The 19,535-nt window shown below is 48.8% G+C and overlaps 1 protein-coding gene and 1 long non-coding RNA gene across 6 annotated transcripts in view; one reads left to right on the top strand and one right to left on the bottom strand.

The window, feature by feature from the left end:
- Window positions 1-7,920, bottom strand: part of LOC102693711 (retinoic acid-induced protein 1) — a 37,487-nt gene extending 29,567 nt beyond the window's left edge. For both annotated transcript variants that reach the window (XM_069181058.1, XM_069181059.1), the window contains exon 1: window positions 7,344-7,920. The gene's annotated coding sequence lies outside the window, so the exon portion shown is untranslated. The remainder of the gene's footprint in view (window positions 1-7,343) is intronic.
- The window catches only part of LOC107079010 (uncharacterized), a 339,701-nt gene that overhangs the window by 15,666 nt on the left and 304,500 nt on the right, over window positions 1-19,535 (top strand). The window lies entirely within an intron of this gene.

Here is a 19,535-nt window from a genome sequence, read left to right as displayed (position 1 = left end):
TAAAAAAAAAGTGTCTGGAACACAAGAAACTGCCTTGTTTTACATGAATAGTAGGTTTTAAAAAAAGAAGAGATTGGAAGCCTGTGGTTGCTCAGCGTTTGTGCTGCTCTTTCAGATGAGCTCTGTGTTTATTCTCTGTTCGCAGTGTCTTCGTGCCTAATTAAGGTTGACTTGTTTTAAAGACGGAAATATGTGATGTAATAATCGGATAGGGATCAAAGTTTTTTTACTGATCAGTGGTTCTGCTGATTGCGATAGACGTCCTAAACCCCGGTGAGTAATTTTATTTTCTCTGAAGAATTAATTTCCTCACTTGGATCTTATGCTGTGGAAGGAACAAGAATCCCATTCCAGTAAGGGGGATCCATTTCAGGTTTTATGGGCACTGGCGAAATGCATAAGCAGTACATTTGCTATTCTAATATCACCTCTGTCTGTTCGGTTCTGCATAAAATAAAAGCAGTCAGGCTCAAAACGTCCAGTACTCAATTCTGAGTTACACGAGAGTCGGTGCGTCATGAAATCTGAAAAGAATAAAACTTTAGTGCATCAGATTCACTGCGGTGGTTTTGGAAGAACATCAGGAGACTGTGGCTCCAGTCAGCATTTGCCCGAAAGATGGACGGTTTATTTATTGGAACCAGTGCAGGTGTGTGTGCTGCATTGTCTGGCAGTGTCAATTAAGGTTTGTGGGCTGTTTTCTTATGTGCTGGTTTCAGATCGTATCCCCTCTTTTCAGGGCTTCTAAGAGATTTATGCTACCTGGCAGGCCCCTGTGGACTCAGGATATCATGCAGCTCACAGTGTAGGGGATCCAGTGTCACCTATAGAAGGATCAGAGTTCGAGGAATAGTTCATTCAGGTCAAGATTAAAACAGGCTTGCAGATCTGGGCTAGCTAGTTGCTGCAAACTAGACCAAAGTCAGAATTACTGTTGCGGATTCATTCATTTAGTGCCCTACAGTTTTTTTTATTATTTTCCATGAGGAAGCATGTGAAATGATGGATTAGCTTCTGTGGCACTTCAGATAAAAGCCTGTGCCATACTTGTGTTATTCTTCAGCTTCCAAATCTAGCGCTGCTGGAGAACACTGGGCTAAGACCGATCGCGTTTAACAAAAAGCGTTGCATCGTGGGGCACCTTGGAAACGTGGCCACAAAGCTTTTTAATAATGGAAAAAAAAATCGAGGGAGAGAGAGTTTCTCAGGAGCAGCGTGCGAGCCCTTCCATCAGTGACTCTGACCATTGTCATTGCTGTCGGAATGTCTCTGCCCAGTAAGAACAAGAGCATCACACTGGCTTTGAAACACTGTTGCCATGGCAGATAATTTGCTGTGGGACCCCTTTGTCTTACTGCTCAAGTCACTCAGGCGTGACAATGGGCTGCTGGCCCCGCCCCCCCCCCTCCCCAATTTCTAGAGCGTTTATTTATCTCCTAGCAGTAAATGAACAGAGCAACAGTCCATCACGTTCCCTGATTTAACACTTACACACACAGAGCCGCACACGGACGGCACCGTGCATCCCGTAAACCAAAGGAGACGTCTCAGGGCTTTATCACCCCCCCCCCCCCCCCCCACCGCCACACACACACCTAGCTCTCGGCCCCCCCACCCCCACCGTTTCCCCTCCACCTGCTCCCTCCTCCAGCCTCAGCGCCGCTGTCACACCCCTCACAATTATGGACCAGGACGCCCAATCTAGGGCAGCAGAGGAGGCGGTTCTTCCAGAGGGAGGCCATCATCTATCATTAAGGGGAAGTGTCTGGCTCGAGCTCGCTGTTGACTGAGGAGTCTGATGCAGTAGTCCTGGACAATTAGGTGCAGACATCCATAAGGTCAGTGCCGCGCAGATGCTTGAAGGGCAGCGTCTGCTGTAGTGCTCCAGCTGCCTGGCTCTGTTAAGGCCTTCAAAGGGCAAATCCCTTTCCTAAAATCTGGTTTTCTTTTATTAATCCTAACAGATCAATCTGGACACCAGCAGCATACTGTATGTCTTAGCTGCTACTACGATTACTATTGAATTCTAATAATAATAAAGGACTTCAGAAGCTCGTGTTTAATAAAAGCTAAAGGCTGGTAGTTTCTGTATCTCAGACAGCCGTTAACAGAGCACTAGGAGCTTTACCTGATCACTGCTGATGCTACTGACAGAACCACAGGTTGCCCTCGAAAGGGTGCGTCTGGCCTGGAAACGTGTTGTGTGTTGTGTGTCTGCTGAGCGAAGAAACAACACTGCTGCAAGGCTCTCTCCTAAGCTCACGCGAAAGAAAATCCGGAGATATAAGATGAAGAAGGGAGAAAAAAAAATAAATTCCCTCACATCGCATCGCCAAGAGCTATCCCTGCAAAGCGCCACCTCTCAGGGCTTGTTTTGAATTGCGTTTAGTTCCAAGAACTTCAAAGGCCGCGCGCTGTCCCCACTGGCAGTGCTTCTTCCCCCGCCGGTGACCTCCACCCCACTGTGGCCCCTGCCGGCCCTGGGGCGCCGGCGCCGCGCCATCTCCAGCGCCAGCAGTCAGACCCCCCATCGGCCCGCTGCTTGTTGCGGGGCGCTGGGCAGGCACCGGCGGGGTCCAGCGCGTGCTCCCAGAAGCCCCGGCTGGGGTTCGCATGGCCTGCCTGGCCTGCCGGGACCGCCGCAGGTCTTGGCACCAGAAGCGGAGAGTCCCTTTGTTTTGTACGTCCCAGGAAAAATGAGGGTGGTATCAAAACAAGCTTGTTTAAAAAAACCCTGTCTGGTTTCCAGCCTCTGATCTGGATGTGTGGTAGGAGTCCTCGTAAAGGGCTGTTTGTGTTTCTTTTAGGTTTGCAGTAGCCACGCATAACGCTCGGTCATTTAAAGGGCAGAGATAAAGGCTTTGCTTTCTTCTGCCCACTCCCCCTGCATAGAACTTCTTCATTCTGGTTTCATACAAATTAGACCTCGTAGAACAAACATTTAAATCGACGTTTTCACTTATTTCTGTACTGCACACCAGCAAGGGCTCTGGTGACAGTAAATATTCTAATTAATACAACTCAGATCCCTGCTGCTTGCTTCCTAATATATTTCTAAGCAGACTTCTTTGAGTGCATCTCCACTGAAGCCCAGTACTTGACGTATTCCAGTCTGTCCTAAAACCTGAGCACTATATGGCTATTTGCTCACTGTTCTTTCGCCTTCATATGACGCATACGTACATACGACCCAGAGGCAACAGAGAGGATCTAAGCTGTTTCCAGTCAAAATCACTCTAAACCTCATCTTCACACAGGCTGTTTGTGTTGAAACCCACGTTAAAGAAAAAAAATCATATGTTTCAGAAGAAGAAGCTGGACATGGCGTTGCCGTCGTCCATTGCAATAGGGACTTTCCGGTGTCGGAAAATGGAGAAAAAAAAAAGAATCTTGATTACCAATGTGAAATTAAATAAAGCCAGGCGCCCGTGCGCTGATTCGCTTGTGGCCTTGGGAACCATTCGGAAGCGCTGACCAATCGCCTTCTCTTTCTCGCACGCAGGCGTCCTGCCCTGAGTGTCCGTGCTATCCCATCGCCCTCCGTTCAGCACGGAGGGTCCTGCCTCACAGCCATCCTGGTGACTGTGTGTGTGCCCTTTCTCCTGGGGGTTATCAGTGCTTACTAGGACGGTTTAAAAACTGTTCCCTAGGATTCTCTCAAGTGTCTGCTTGCCCTCCAAGATTGCTGCGTTCAGATTCTGTAAAGATGTGACAGGTAAATTTACAAATCAAAGCGTCCCACCAAAACCCAGGGAAAATGTTTGTTTCTGATCGTCCACACTGGTAGGCAGCTAACCCTCTAATCTGCATCATTAGGGCTGGTGACAACAGCCAAATGTGAGGAGAAGTATTTTTCCATAGAGACTCACCCACCCTCTGGGGAGAACTGACCAATTACCAGTTTTTCTGTAACCTTTAGGTCAAGAGCTGGGATGTTTTAGACATGCACATGAAGGGACTTTGTCATCGAGCACGCTTTGCCTCTGCTGCACTTACATAACTGCACTGACGACAGATTCTAGAGACAGAAATCAACAGAAGTAACTAAGACAACAGGAAAGCTCCAAAAATATTGCGTACCTTAAAATATTGTATTGCCGTGCAACTCAACAACAATCAAGTCATGAATACGGAACCCCTGGGGGTGGCAAGTGAGGTCTGGATCCTTTTTGATGCAGAGTTAGAGCTGCATTTTACCCTGTGGAAGAAATACTGCTCCTGAGAGGTTTGAAGGCCAGGGGACAGAACGGTGTCTGAGATGGGACTTGTACCAGTGATAGGAGCGATAGCCAGTCCATCTGTGAGCTCAGGAAATTGGGCATCCAGTCTGTATAATCCACTGCCTGTGCCCCGCCGAAGAGGACTGTTGTACTTTAAAGAGATGATGCATCATTTCCGTGTTCTGTCTCTGAGCTGTCACACACGGGCCCAGCCCTCTTCCCCAGAGGGGAAGTTGTGCTATTTAAGAGGGAGAGGTAACCCTTCCTTTTATCCTGAGACTTTTCTGTTTCTATTTGTAGACAATTCAGTAAGTGTTTGCATATCGGTGTTACTGATACTAATTGGTGCCGTGATGTGTATACTTTTTAGTGTTTGAAGTCACAAAATAGCACCCCATCCTTCCCTGGCGTTCTTTAGGAGCTCGTTCTTGTGGTTCCTGTAACTATTTTGTTCTCTTTTTAAACTTTTACTTTTGCGTCACCATCAGATCTTCCCATTCTAGAATACCCTATTTATTCTACTGCTGTGATCAGTTTGTAAGAGAAGAGAACTGCATAAGCTTTTAAAAATCTGTCGATAAAATTCATAGCCCCTGATCAACAAGGCAAGAAAGATCATTCAGGATTAAATGAAAAACAAAACCTTAAAAAGGCAATGAGGTTTTCTCACTCCTCTGTCGCATTAAATTCTCCAGGACTCTGTTCCCATTGGGACGGGTTCACATCTCTCTGCCCTGAGGGACAGCTCTGTACCTCTCCATCCTATCCGCTAAGACCCGGTGGGTTAATAAATATCACAAGGGCAGAATCAGAAATGAGCTGCGGATTCACTTAGTGGAGCCACATTCCTGGACAAGCGCCAAGTGATTTCAATAAGGTGCTCCAAGCAAATAGCATGCCCCCCCCCCATCTCCCCACTGCTGTGCCCCCTCCCCAACACACAGCGCTCCCCACTGTGAAAGGCTGGAGCACCAGTATCATTACATGCAAACAGTCTGGTTCAATCCTCAGATCAGCCCCAGAATTATGCCTGCACTTCCCTCGTATTCCCCTGTTCGTCCTATAGTGATTATGAATGCAGCAGAAAATTAAACTTGGTAACAAGTGTTTCAGCATCTGGGAAATGTTGTATACTACTGGAAAAAAAACAAAACATTCAATTTATGTACTTGCAATCCAGCAGTTTTGAATTAAGATTGTTTACTGGATATCCTCTTAAACCCATCGAACATCACCTCACGTCGCCAGGCCATGTGGGTTGCTGTGGAGTTTGAACAACATGGCAATAACTGGGTGGGTGGCTGAGGCGGGGGGGCGAAGAAGAAGATCCTGACTGCTCAGGAGAGTCTCCCCTGGGCAGGAGTGAACTGCAGCCCTGTCTCTGCAGTGTGGCTCGCAGGCTTACACGAGCACATCTGAACGTGCTGGAATCTTCACTTCAGGGGGAAAATATCTCCAAAACTGTCTCTTAGCAACCTTTGATGGGGTAGGCTCTCCAGCCTCAGGTGAGAGGGAGTAGCGGAGAATGCTGCTTTTTTAATACATCAGCAGACAGGCACAACTGGCACCTGGGGATTTGTTCTGTTCAATTAAGATTGACCAGGACTGCTGAGTGCTGTTAGCAGGTGTGTGGCAACAACAGCTGGAGATGAATGAATGATTCAGAAGGGCAACTCTGTCTTCAAACAACAGGAAAAAGGACGTGGGCAGCTGTCCTGCGTCCTGCTTTCCTGTCTGTGCGGGGACTCAGGAGCCTGCTGCTCTCTTTAGATGCCCCCAGACTGCCTGTCCTAAGCAGTTGTAAGGGCTTGAATGGCAGGCATCCCAGGGATCGCCTTGTGTCTCTCACGCTTGAAACTGCAAGACCAGGAGAGCTGTTCTCGAGGTATTTTGCATGTGTAGCTGACTTTGTCCTCTGCCCTGTGCATATTATTTATTGATTCCATTATTAAAAAAAAAAAGTCAGCAAAGTGCTCTAATTGTAAGTGGTATAGACAGTCACATAAAACGATGACCTCCTTTGTACGGATGAGGTGAACGGAAGTTCTCTCCTTGGTAATGAAATGCTCGTCTGCTGTAAGCGCTGCATACTGAGTGCTCGAGGAGAAGCTCTGAAGGATCTAATTGGAAGTGCTTCTGTTCTTTCTGAATAAAAGTCGCACACTTTGGAATGGGCATCACACAAACAGCGGCAGTGACTGTCACGGAAAATATTCCTCTTGTTGGATTTCACGGGGGGGGAGAAAGAGGTTTCATTTAAAAGGATTGTTTATATTGCCATTATCATTCCCTTCCTGCTCTTGTCATTGCGGGCAGAAGGCACCTCTCTCCTCAGCGTCTACTCTCTCTCTAAATGGACTCTCACAGTGAGGGAGGCTGTCCTGAGCTGCTATTTCAGTCATCAGTGACACTGCAATCTCAGTGCAATGTTTTAATAGCTATAAGCTGCGTGAGCAATGATAGATTCTCCTGTTTTTAAAAGCCACTCTGCATTGCATGCTTTACTGAAAGTATCAGACCCAAGAGCGATGTAATTACAGCACTATGTGTCGCACCAATACGATGAGCATTTATCCCATTATAATAATTTTTAGCAGGACACAACCAGAAAATGCAACAATACTTTAGCAACAGCATACTGGCATAGTTTAACAGGATAGCTCTGGCAAAGTACCCGTAAAACATCTTACGCAAGGGAAGAATTCCACGTTGCTGACTATTAGGTAATTAGGACAGCAAGGTATTCACCATGCAAGCAGGACAAACTCACAGTTCCTATCTTTCTGGCTGTTGTTTCAGTCAACGCAAAGAGCAACCAGCCTTCTGAGCAACTACTTTCCAAACAAGAAGAGCACTTGCAATATGTGCAGACTGCCCTTGTAAGCACCCGCGTCTTCACTCTCATCGAGCCTGAGCCGCACTGTTCTCCGCTTGGACTGGATGTAAAAGTGACATTGCAATTTAAAATTAAAGAGACATTCGCCTCCATCAACCCCCCCCCTCCCCTCCCTGCAACACATACACACACCTCCCATTCCCAACACCAAAGAGTTACAAAATGCTGCATGCCCAGCTTGGAAACTAGCGGGAGACAAGAGAGAGGTATTGAATAGACAGCGGTACCTGCAGACACGGTCAGGCTTGTTCCTCGTTCTTCCCAGCTCAGCCGGGCAGGAGTAAATCCCCTGCAAGGTGAAACGGCACGAATATTCCCTGTCAGCGGCCGCCTCTCTCTAACTCGACTTCCTCCTTCCCTTTGCAGCCATGTTCACGGGACTCAGGGGGATACAAAGCAATTAGAAAGCAGCCCTATAGCTTCCAGACGGAATATATAATGGAATTAGCTGAGGGGGCTGTTGTGCTGGCGAGTCTGGCAGCCTGTCCGCGAGCGGGCGAGCGAGCGCCTGCGAGTGAGGGGAAGGAGGGGAGAGAGAGAGAGTGCGAGAGAGAGAGAGAGAGATCGCCTGGTGCTCTGGGGGGTCAGGAGAAAGCAGGGCTGGGGCCACCTGCTCTGGCAATGCCAGGCGAAAGAGAAGGCTGGCTCCTCAAGACGCTCTGACTGGTCCTCTCTGTGCCTGCGAGTGGGTGGCAAGGAAGCTGATCTGTGTGTGAGAGAGGGAGCGAGACCGTGTGTGTGTGAGAGAGGGGGAGAGAGAGCGAGTGACTGACTGACTGACTGAATGTGTGTGTGGATGATTGTGCCATGAATGGGAATGAGAAGGAGGAGGTGCGCCCCCCTCCCCGCAGCACCCCCCCCCCATCCACCCTTTCCTCTTTTTAATGCTGAAATAGTGGCTCGACAGCCGCTCAGTGGCTCAGACTAATTTGGATCCTACATATAGAGCATCCATCCCTCTGCTCCCGCCACCCTCTCTCCCTCTCCCTCTCTCTCTCCTTTTCATCCTCGGCTGGCGGAGCGCAGCCCCGCTCAGCACAGCAGAGCGCAGCCAGCGCTGCTCCCCAACACAGCCGCAGGCGGGAGGCGCGCAGCATAATTGCCTGGTGTTCTGAAAAGGCTGAGACGTCTCGGATCGCTTTTTCCCCCCGTTTTTTTTTAAAGAAAGCGTTGTTTTCAGAGAAAGACGCGTTGGTTGTTTTTTTTTTTTAGAATCATTATCTGCGCCTCCCGATTGTCGCGCAGGTTTAACGGCGGTGAGTCCCTCCCTGCTCCTGGTTTGCGGCATCGAGGAGGGTGAACGGCATTCCGGTCATTCAGCCCTCGTTTCCCGTAATTTATTACATTCGGAACGATGTGACAGGAGGGAAGAGCATCTGTCTGACCTTGAGATAGCTGCCAGATTTGCATTTCTCACAAACCTGCTGTAGAAGACCCTAAGAAGCAGCATTAATAAATGCAGTGTAAGACCAGTCGCTCGATCTATAGGCAGATTAATAGACAAGCCCTCTCTGCTCTGGGTACTGGGTATTTTTTTCTGCGTGAATACATTCCACCTGTTTAGCCACATATTTTGTGAAGTCCCAGCTGGGAAATTTCACTCACTAAATTCTGAGCTGTGGCCCGGGCAAAACATGTCATGCAATTCTAAAATTACAACAGATACTGCAGAGAGAAAGACAGAAGGACAGAGAAGGGTGGATGAACAGAGAGAGAGGGAATGGAAGGGAGAGAGAGGAAAGGGAGCTGAGCAGGGGATTGAGAAATGGGTATTTTCTTCTAAACGCACACCAGTTCAGCGGTGCTTTGATTTTGGCGAATGCACACGCCCCTCATTAGGGCCAAGTCTCCGGGGATCACAGCAATTGGTGCCTTTTATCAGTGAGAGCGTTGCAGTGGTGGGAACTTTAATAGGATTTACTGGCGTTAGGAGGAGAGAGAAAGCTCTGCGTTAGGGATAGCTGAGCAGAACTGCGATTGCTAATGAGTCTGTCTACAAGCTCAGCTGAAGTTTGCCCCCTATCACTTTAATTGGAGCTGATTATTAAACTATATCAGCCACCCCATTTGGCAAGCTGCAGTGCTGTTTTTAAAAAGTGTTAACCCCCCCACACACACACCTCATCTTTTAACATGGCCTTGCTTTGAAATTAAGGGAGAACTGATTCACAACTTAGCAATTTCAGGCTAAAACAAAGGAATGACTACCTTACCACAATACGTGAGAAAAATAAATGCAAATTGACTTCAGGTCTAATTGAGTCAGATATCAGATCCACAGAAATATATTAAATATCGCAGCTATTACCCTTTTGTAATTGGTCAGAACTCTTAACGCGCGATTTATCATTTTAATATTAACAGGATCAAAACCACCAAATAGGATCTCCATGTCTTAAAAAATGATTACCTTGCTCCACATGTTGCAGAGCAGTAAGGAAAAACCAGTTTGGATTTGTGTAAAAAAAGATGAGAATGATTTCCTCTGTAAGACAGGCCAGCTCTGATGCCTGCAACTACAACTGGGCGACCTGGAAGAGAATATAATGGACTGTCCTCTTCTTTCCCTTCTCTGAGTGGGTTCTAGGGTGGGAGATCTGACGACTTTTCAGACGCCGTTTCATTCATTGACAGCTCCACAGCAGTGGGAAACGTTTTCAGCAGCTGCTTGAGTTTAGTGTTTAGAACCCGAGCCGACTAGAGGAGCTCACAACGGCCGCCTTCCCGAGTTCCTACCCCGTCGCTCTTCCGATTCATGCGAAAGAGCAAAGCGTCGCCGGGAAGGTCCTACTGTTTGATGTTCCTGTGTTTTTGAAAAGGCGGTGAATGAATGGATTTGTTTTCCATGGGATTCTGCGGTGATTGGTAATGGGAGGTGAAGGCTAGGGTATGAGACTGGGCCTAAGTCTATCCCTCCCCCCTCTCCGAGCTCCTCATCTATAATGCACTTCATCTGCAGTTGTAAATGTCAGGGGCCAGTATGGTGCTGTATTTTATAGCCCTTCTTACAAGCTGTGCTGTCATGAGGTGTAGCGTGCTTGCTTGCAGTAAAGCCACACAGTCAGAAAGGCTCGACTGGAGCTCCCTCTCACAAGGTATGGACTGAGAAACCCAGACGTGCCCCAACCCCCTCCCAGCACGAGACGGCTTGCCCTCAGTTGAACCTGTTCTAGCCTTCAGACCACAAATGTCGGCTTCAATACACATTTATAATCTCCCTCGATGTGTATGTGTGCTGTGTCCGTTAATGGGTCCCAGAAGAAAGTAAGCTGCTGCTTCTTCTACTTCTGGGAGGAAACTGAAACAGTCATTTCATTTTAGGTTTTGTTGCGATGATCGAATATCTCAGTGGGTATGTGCTGTTTTAGACAGATGCTCTGTCAGCACAGCTGTACACAATGACTTGACTTGGCCACTCCTGTCAAACAGCATGAGACCCCCCCCTCCCCTCCCACCCAGCACACACACTCGCTCCTTATTAATGGCACTCTGCATCTGATTAGGTTTAATTAGCAGCCTGTCTGAGCACCACACCATGTGAGACAGTGTGAGAGAATCGTTAGTGGTGAGAGTGTTGATGCTGAACATAGAAACTTTTTTTTTCCCCTTGTGCAAAAAATGGTAAAAGAAAATCAGAGTGTTAATACAGACAAGAGCAAAACCCATGTTTTTGCAGCCCTTGCAGACCATAATTCAAACATCCTGCGGGAGCCGGGCTTGTGCGCCGATTCTTCATTTCGGTGGGTGTTGTCTGGCAAGAAGGCAAGTGATCTCCCGATCTGCTGGCCTCTGGAGCGTCAGTCTTGAGCACCGGACTGTGTGCTTGCTTGTCTGAGCCCAGGGTGGGAAAACCTGAGCTGGATATTTTAAATCCAGAAAAATGTAGCCTGCTCAGTGATAGTCACACAAAATATTTTTGACACTTAAGGTAGGCAATGGGAAAGATTAAACCATTTTAAGCACCTTTCAGGAATGCTGCTTAATACAAAATACAATTGTAGATGCTGCATTCATACAACATTTGAACCTACCCCTATTTTGAAACTATTAGAAGAAAGTTGGCCCTTTCTGATTCTTCCTGTAGCTGTACACTGTGGGTTTAACATGTATGGAATTAATATGTCCCGGAAGATCTTTCTTTATGGATTTTAGCAGATGCCTCCTCTCTTCTGTTTTGAAGGAAGATGCATATACCGGCGGAGAACTACATTTCCCAGAAGCCCCTGGGAGCCCCACGCTCTGTCGCTGGTGTTTATTTTTATTGCTCCTTAGCAAGATGAGTGTTGTGCATGTCATATTCTCAAGCGTTCAGATGTGCATTAGTGTTGAAAGTCGTTATGTGACGCTTTAATGTTCATCTTCACCCTTTGAACGTGTTCTAGTGGAAAGCTGATATGGAAACACTGGAGCTGTCGCTGTACAGAGCTTCTGATTATTTTACGCATCTGAACCAGGAACGTGTGAAAGTTCTGCAGTTTTCGCCCAGAGACAGTGAAAGCTGTCAGGTTTCTTTTCAGATCTCAAATATCTCTTAAACCTTTCTCGCCCCAGATATTTTTAGAATAAAAAATAGCCACCCATTAAGAACCTTCTGAGCTCGCAAGTGCAAAAACAAACGACGCGGAGAAACGCGTTTTCTGTACACGGTGACGGAGACACGCGTGTGTAGAATGCAGTAGGCTCAGCGGGTTTGGCATTTTACAAGCCGAAGGGCTCAGCTGTCCTCAAACACAAAGATTTAGGACTGCATCGTTTTGGCCTGTGTTCAGGAACCCTGTTCTGCTCGGGCGCTTTAATAGGAGCGATGCTCGTTTCGCGAGAGAAGAGGCGCTCTCTTGTGAACAGAGCACACGCGTGTGCGCGGCTTTGGCATTGATGAATGTCCAGTGCAAAGCTCCAGCGCGCACACAGGGACGGCGCAGCGGTTTGTAGACGCCGACACGCAGGGATTTGAATCCCAAGCCGGTGTAGGCTGAATTTAAACACAGGAGTGGGAGGAGAGACTTTGACGAGACGGAAAACATCCGCCGATGTAGTTTACCGATTCAGACATGCAAGCAGGAGGTCTGTATAGCCCGGGCTCATGCACAGGCGAGATAAAACGCCGGTACTTCCAAGCGTGATCCCGAGGCGGAGTCGGGGGGAGATGCACAGTTCTCGCTGTGTTTTTGACGCTCGTTTAATAGAATCCACCGGCTCTCCTTCCGCATGGCACAGAAAAGCCAAATCAGAGTGATATTGTAGAATATTTCATTCGTGTGTCTGTCCTCTCGGCGGCTGTGGGTGTTGTTTGGGAAACCCGGGGGTGGGGTAGGGGGGCATGAAAACTAGTCTTCCTTCAGCCCCTGCGTGGGAGCGTGCAGCCCAGCCCGAGAGCCAGGGTGCGATGAGTCCACACGGGAGCACCAAGCTCAGGACACAGGTGCGACATCTTCCAGGTGTACTGGGAAGAAAAAGCTCAGGATTATCTATATTTTCGTGATATTTCGCGTCAGCACAATGCAGCATTATTGTCCACAGCGCTCCCTGGCCGCCAGATGTCGGTGCTCCGGGGGGTTTCGGGGGCGCGACGGCTGCGCGCTCGGGCGAACGGCGATGCTGTGTGCGCGCTCAGGTGAACGCGCGCCTTCACCGCTGTGCTGTACAGCTTCCCGAGACGCAGAGATTTTATGTATTTTAGAAAGGAAGGGTACTTAAATGATGGGCTTGTGCATCTGAATTGCCTTGGCCGTGTCGCACTGATGAGCCTTGCTCTGGGCGCGACGCTTGCTGTGTTTGTGAAAAGGCGACTCGGGAGTCCCAGCGGCAGTCCGGTGCATCGTGATGGGCTTGAATGAAGAGCTGATATTCCTTCATTTCAACCCTGACTCTTCCCTCCCGCCCGTTTGAATCCTAATATCTGACATCCACGTTTAAATCCGACCTGGAGAGCGCGCAGGGTCGTTGTTGTTTTGACATGCATTTTGTCCACCGTGTGTGTGTTTGTGTGAGTGTGTGTGTGTGCACCATGGAAGGCTCTTGAAGGCTGTCTGTGCTCGGGTCCGGTGCCGTCACGCTCGTGACACCGGTGACCTCCCCGCTGTCCACTCACACGGAAGGGCAGTGCGCGGACACGGCTCGCGGCGCTCGTTTCCAAGGAGACGGCGGTTCCGCCTGTTTTCAGGAGCGACAAAACTCCCGACTGGGGCTGTGAGAGACAGAGCCGTGCGGGTCTGTTGAGAAAGGCTAGGATGAGACAGCCACGCACACGCTTGAGAGCCTTATACTGTAGGAAGTGTTTCCGAGAGACGAATCATCAGTCTGTTTTCGTTCGTTGTTTTTTGTAAGCACGTTGGCTAAACTCACTGAGTGCCGTGTAAACCTTTCGTATTCTTTTAAAGCGTGAGCGTGTGTCCCTGCAGTCGGTGCTGTCGCACAGAGCGAGCACCGCTGTCGCAACAAGGAAGAGAGCTGGCCGGTGCGCCCTCGCAAAGCTCCCCAACACGCAGCATTCAAAAACACATAGTCTGGTTGCGCAGGCCGGCAGCCGGGTTCAGCGGACCTGTGAAAGACGAGTGATATTTATTACCTGGCCGGAAGGAGGCTTGTGAGCTAAAATTAGCGCTGTCATTGACGGCGTTTCTAATAGAATGAGGTTGGGACGTAGGGTATTCAGCGAAATAAGGACAGAAATGGAAGTTAGATCTGGCCAGAGCTATCTCGCATGAGCGTTGTTTTCCTGAATGAGGGAAAAAGGGAAGGAGAAGGCGGAGGATACACAGGAAATAACCGTTTCACTCTGTCTTAACTGCAGAGTCCTTAGATGCATTGTACATAGTGCTGGAATATATTCACACTTAATGTCCTACAGTCAGAAAACCCGTTTTAAGCTCCGAAGACTGAAACGGAGTGTTGCTCGTGATGATGAAGCCACTGTCCTGTCATCGAGGTGACCCAGTAACCGATATTTCTCATGTGGTTGGTTGCAAGCAAGGAGCACATGCTATCGACAGATAACGAAAAAAAATTATAAACGTAAAACCGTAAGCGAAGAAGACAAAAATGAATCAGGTAGAAGCTTAGCTGAGTGCTGTCCGGGATTTTTCTCCTGGTTGTTTGGTTTTGCTGTTTGTGTGCGGTGAACTGGCTCGTTGTTTGCACTGGTGCCACCTAGTGGTGAAAACCCTGAACTGAGGACCCGCTGACATTCACATTTACTGAATTCAACCGATTTGAGACCCGAGGCCCCTATTTCTTCAAATATCCTTTTTGTACTTATGAATAAAAAGAATAGTGCAGGTTGTCATATTGAAATACGACTAAAAAAACGTTCTGCTGCAATGCCTGTACACTCTCGACGAGGGCTAACTACAAATTGACAGAGCGGCGTGTTTGGGCACAGTTGCCTGTCCTGTTGAACAATTAGCCACACGGCAGCTTCCTGTTTCGTACTGCTTGTACTGTAACATTGTCGGTGTGTTTGAAAGCTGAGCAGTGTGTCGCATGCGTTCTGACTGCTGCAGCAGATGATGATTTTTTGTCTCATCACGCACATTGAAGACAGTTCTCATACAGACTGATAATGAACGACCTGGGATCCTGCCTCTCTGGACTTCCCTGTGAAAGTACTGTGCTCGACTGCAGAGAGAAACTGCAGCCCCAGACGGAGACAGAGCTCCAGAGTGGTGTGATATGTCTGGGGCTGGAGGTCCCTCCAGTGGTGGTTCGGTACAAGTCTCCAGGCGCAGTGCCGGCGTTCGCTCAGACCTGCAGGTAAGACGAGTCTTTGATTTGTTCCGACTCCTCCACCCTCTGCCCCCGCCTGCCGTACGGGCGCAGCGGCATGTCTCCTTCCCTCACAGGCTCTGCTCCGGCAGCTCGCCTTGCCCTGGCTCCGGGGAAGCGGGGGTCCTCACTGCCCCCCTGCTTCGCCGCGCCGTGAACTGAGCCATCGAAACCTTAATAATATCTCCTTAGACTTACAGATCGCTTTTCTGGACACTCCACTCAAAGTGCTTTACAGGGAAACCACCCCCACCAGTGTGCAGCCCCACCTGGATGATGCACCAGTGGGCTCCCCACACACCAGCTCTCAGTGGGGAGCAGAGCACAGTGATGAAGCCAGTTCAGAGATGGGAGTTACTAGGAGGCCATGATTGGTAAAGGCCAAGGGGGAACTTTAGCCAGGACGTTGGGGTAAAATCCCTACTGTAATCGAGAAACGCCCTGGGACTTTAAACCCGTTTAAAAACTAGTAGGAACAGTGATCAGCACAGTGAATGTGCTACGTAGGCTGCAAGTACTGTATAGTGCCACCACTCTGGTATGTGGCTGCTCAGGAGACTGTTTCAGATGTCCAGTCCTTGATCTCGTATTGGCATACTGATTCCGAACCCCAGTGATTTATTATACAGTGTCATTGCATGGGTCTGGGCGTCAGTGTTTGAGTGTGTTTGTGCAGTTTTCCAGAGGGCTCTGTTCCAGCTCGGAGGCTGAGTACTTATCGGTTTTATGTGAACCAGTGCAAGGCGTGATGGTTTAGCTGGCTGCACCAGGACTCTGCAAAGTGTAAAATGTTGTATAATTTATTTGCCTGGAGAGCAGCAAGCCACCGTGACGATGAAGATGAATTGTAGGCATTCGACGGCATGCTAGTTTTCTGTTCTCTTGTGCTGCGTTTTCTCGTCTGTGAGGCAGCACCCATGAAAGACCGGGGAGTTCATTAGCGCTCCCACGGGGTTCCTGATAAACCAAGCCGAACGCAGGTTTTAAAAACATCATGCCAATTAGACCAGGAACGAACGCATCCGGAAGCAGGTTACACATCAAACTTGACCAGTGGAAAATCTCCTCTTTCTGCTTATCAGTTCACTTGCTGCAGTTGTCGGTGCCAATCATGTACGTCTGGCGTGAGCCCATGTGATCAGTTTTATTTATTTATTTCTTCTTTAATGCGTCGTGTTCGAGACACACCGAGACCCGATGATGCAGAAAAGAGGTAAATTCAGTTTGTGGTGTCCGGCTTTTCTGAAGTGAGTTTGCGGTCCCAGTGTGAACTGGGATTACAGTGGCACCCTGTGGTAAAATGACCGTACTGAAGGGTAAATCAGTTTTTTCATGGAAAGTTGGAAAATAAGCATGCTAAAGGTAACTCTACCAGATGTGCTTTTGTGTTCTGGAAAGAAGAGTGACATGAAGTTTCCCGGGCAGCTGTGGGATCGGCTTGGGAGAGTTTCGCTCGCCCAGCGGGGGTGGCCGCCCCCCCGGCGATCTGGGACCATGTGCTCACATGTGAGCAGCTGCCCTCGGAGAGGGGCTGACACGCACAGCCACTCTGTCGCTTCCTCTGGTGTGTGGTGCAGCACGCAGCAGTGCCTCTACACCCCAGTCAGTCGGGGAAATCAGCTCCACTCTTGTTCAATTTCTCCGTGCCGACACGTGCAGACAGGCGTGCGGATTGAAGGGAGTGGGATTGTTCCCAAATTAGACAGCTGGAGGGCTGCTCGGGGTGACAAAACCTCATGTGTGTGTTGTGTAAACCTCTTTTCTTCAAATGAAAGAGCTATTTTATGTGCTCAGCTCAGCCATCTCACGGATGGTCACGTACAGCTTTATGCCAAGACTGCAAGAGTCCAGTGCAGAAGCTTCTGACATTTTCTCTCCTGATCTATGGATTAACTTTCACAGCCCGCCTGATATATTACCGCCTGCCCTGCTTGCTTACCTGAGCCTTTCAAATGTCCATTTTCCTCACTGCAGCTGCAGTCGGAGTCACCCTCTGTGATCAGACGCAGAGGGTTAGCTCTGTTCTTGTGCACAGGCTACCGGCTCTGACAAACTCGCCAATATACGATTAGGAAGAAATGAGGCAGGTCGCTCTGACGCTCAAGTTGCTCGCAAAAGCGCAGGATGAGGGGAAAACCATGAGCCTGGCAGCAAAGGCAACAGCCGTTTCCTTCTCCCTGCTCTAATTTCACCCCAGGATAGCAAACACTTCTGAGGAGTATTTTAGACATTGTCAGAGCATGAGATTCCGAATTCAGAGGGTGCCATTAAAGCCCATTGAATGTGGAGAAGACTTCGATCTGAGAATCTTTTCTAGACTGGACGTGTCAGGGAAGCTTGTCAGTTACATGTCTTTTTTCTGTCCTGAGTATCTACCCAGCACTCTCTACATGTAATGAAATAGATCCTATTTTCAGTCCTTATTGTGTTACCTCTAATTGTCCATCAAAACTGGAGCCACTAGCCTGGTAACACTTCAGGTGACTTCTGGCTGAATGTCAAGCTGTTGACTCCTGAATATATTCATCTCTTCCTCTGAGTGCCAATGTGCTCATCTGGTGTTTACACGTCATGAGCATGTGCAAACATACACGCCTACACCTGAGCAGAAATGCTGACCCCAGCACCACCACTGGCACCAGCTGGCATTCATGTGGTTTCTGTGCGTTCAGTCAGAATCCATCAGGAATGGAGGTGCTTTGTTTGAAGGGATTGGCTGCAGGTTTGCGCTGGAGTCAGCCAGCATCACAGGGCCTCAGCTGCCCCAGCAGGACCTCCACGCAGGAGGCTGGTTCTGCTCCCTGGGGAGATGGGTCAGAACCTGGGAAGGCCATGAGAACGTAAGAAATCTTAAAGACAAGAGGAGGGTATTTTGAGCTTATTGGTTCAAGAATCTCATTGAGCTGTTCTTATAAGGACTTCCAGGAATACTGTAGGCTGGTTTGCTCCTGTCATCCGCAACTCTTTGTGCACAGCCCAACCACTTGCTTGCAGCTCTACATGCACTTCCTTTTACTGAGTGTCCGTGGGTTCCTTTCGCTCCTCGCTTCACTTGTCTTCTTGCAGTACCTCCAGGGGGCTGGGTGGCGGCTAGACCCAGTTTCTTTTGTACCGCTCACAGCAAGTAATGTGAGGAAAGGAGCTGTTCTGTTTTTCAAACCACCAAGCAGTTCAGCACATTTCTGAAAAGATGCAGGTCTCTGTTTGCAAATATTGTTTGGTGAAGGGTGCAGGAAGACGCCAGCAGCCTGTCCAGCGCAAGAAGGGGGTCTGTAAATCTGCCCTGCTGGTTTGCGAGCTTCTTTGGTTTTGTCATCCTGTCCTGGTGACGGTCCTGCGAGGCTAGTGGCCAGGCCGCGTCTCCCACTGACCGCTGGACGGGTCACAGGCGCCCCGCCGCTGTGAGACAGCAGTGAGTGAGCTGCACCAGCTGGGCTACTTGTATTACATCTGCCCCTAAAATGTTGCAAAAAAATGGCTTAAAAGGAAAAATGACCAGAGGTGTGAAATGTCAGAGAGAAAGCCAACTCCCGAGCAGCCCAGGCAGTGTGTGCTTGTGGACTTCTGGCACGGGGGAAGTGAAGCCTGAGTGACAGAGGCTGAGGCAGCAGGTTCCGGTCCAGGAGGCTGCTGGCAGGGCTCCTCACAGCCGTGCTGACTGCAGCAGCTCAGGACTGTCGCCCGGCCGAGCCACCAGCCCGCAGACACATTGCGCTGAACTGCCCGGTCTCTTCAGTGTTGTACAGTAATAAGCACCTGGCGTTAAGATAAGATCAGATCACTTTATTGGCCATATACAGTTTCTTGTATTAGAAATTCATCTTTTCGCAGACCCCGGCTTGCTCTCCATGAGACACACAGACAGGGAGAGAAGCTGGGGGTCAGAGTGCAGGGTCAGCCATTGTACAGCACCCCTGGAGCAGCTGGGGTGAAGGGCCTTGCTCGGGGACCCAATGGAGTAGGATTCCTCTGCCGGCCGCGGGGTTTGAACCGGCCACAGACGCGGATCCTTAGCCAGTCCTCCGCCCGTGAAGCAAAGTTAACCAAAGTTATTTTTCTCGTTTGAGATAAAACTCCAATTTTGCTCGGCTTTCGCGGAGCGTCTTGCAGTTGCTCAAGTGTCCTGAGCCCCGTACCGTCCTTCTGGCGACGATGCCGTCACTGTGGCCTCTGGCTGTTGCCGGTAATAATCTCTGCTAGATTGCAGGCTTATCTGGGCACTGTATCAATATCCATCAAGCTGTGTTCAATTCTAGAGGCTATTAATGTATGTAAATGTACAGAAAAAGGTGATTGTTAATCAAAATCTGTAAAATAACACAGCCTGTCTAATTGGTAAACACGAACACTGTATTTAAATTAAGATTTCATTACTCTGGAGCGTTTTTTCTCAAAGGCAGGCAAAGCATTTACAAAAACAAATTAGGAAAATAAAAATAAATGCCTTTGAAATGAAATTACCTATTTGTGTTTGTGGTTTAGGTGTTATTAAAGTTGCACTTCATTGAGTTCCCAATTTTACCATGCAATTTTTGCACTATTTGCCTTGAGCTTGGAAATTCCATCCAGGAGCTTTGAGCATGTAGTTTTAAAAAATGAAATTAGCTGTATTACAGGGTGTAGATGGGGTGACATGGCCAGCTTTTTGTAAAATC

Source organism: Lepisosteus oculatus, chromosome 19 (assembly GCF_040954835.1).
Source record: "Lepisosteus oculatus isolate fLepOcu1 chromosome 19, fLepOcu1.hap2, whole genome shotgun sequence".
Classification (NCBI taxonomy): domain Eukaryota; kingdom Metazoa; phylum Chordata; class Actinopteri; order Semionotiformes; family Lepisosteidae; genus Lepisosteus; species Lepisosteus oculatus.
This window is presented reverse-complemented; position numbering and strand designations above follow the sequence as displayed.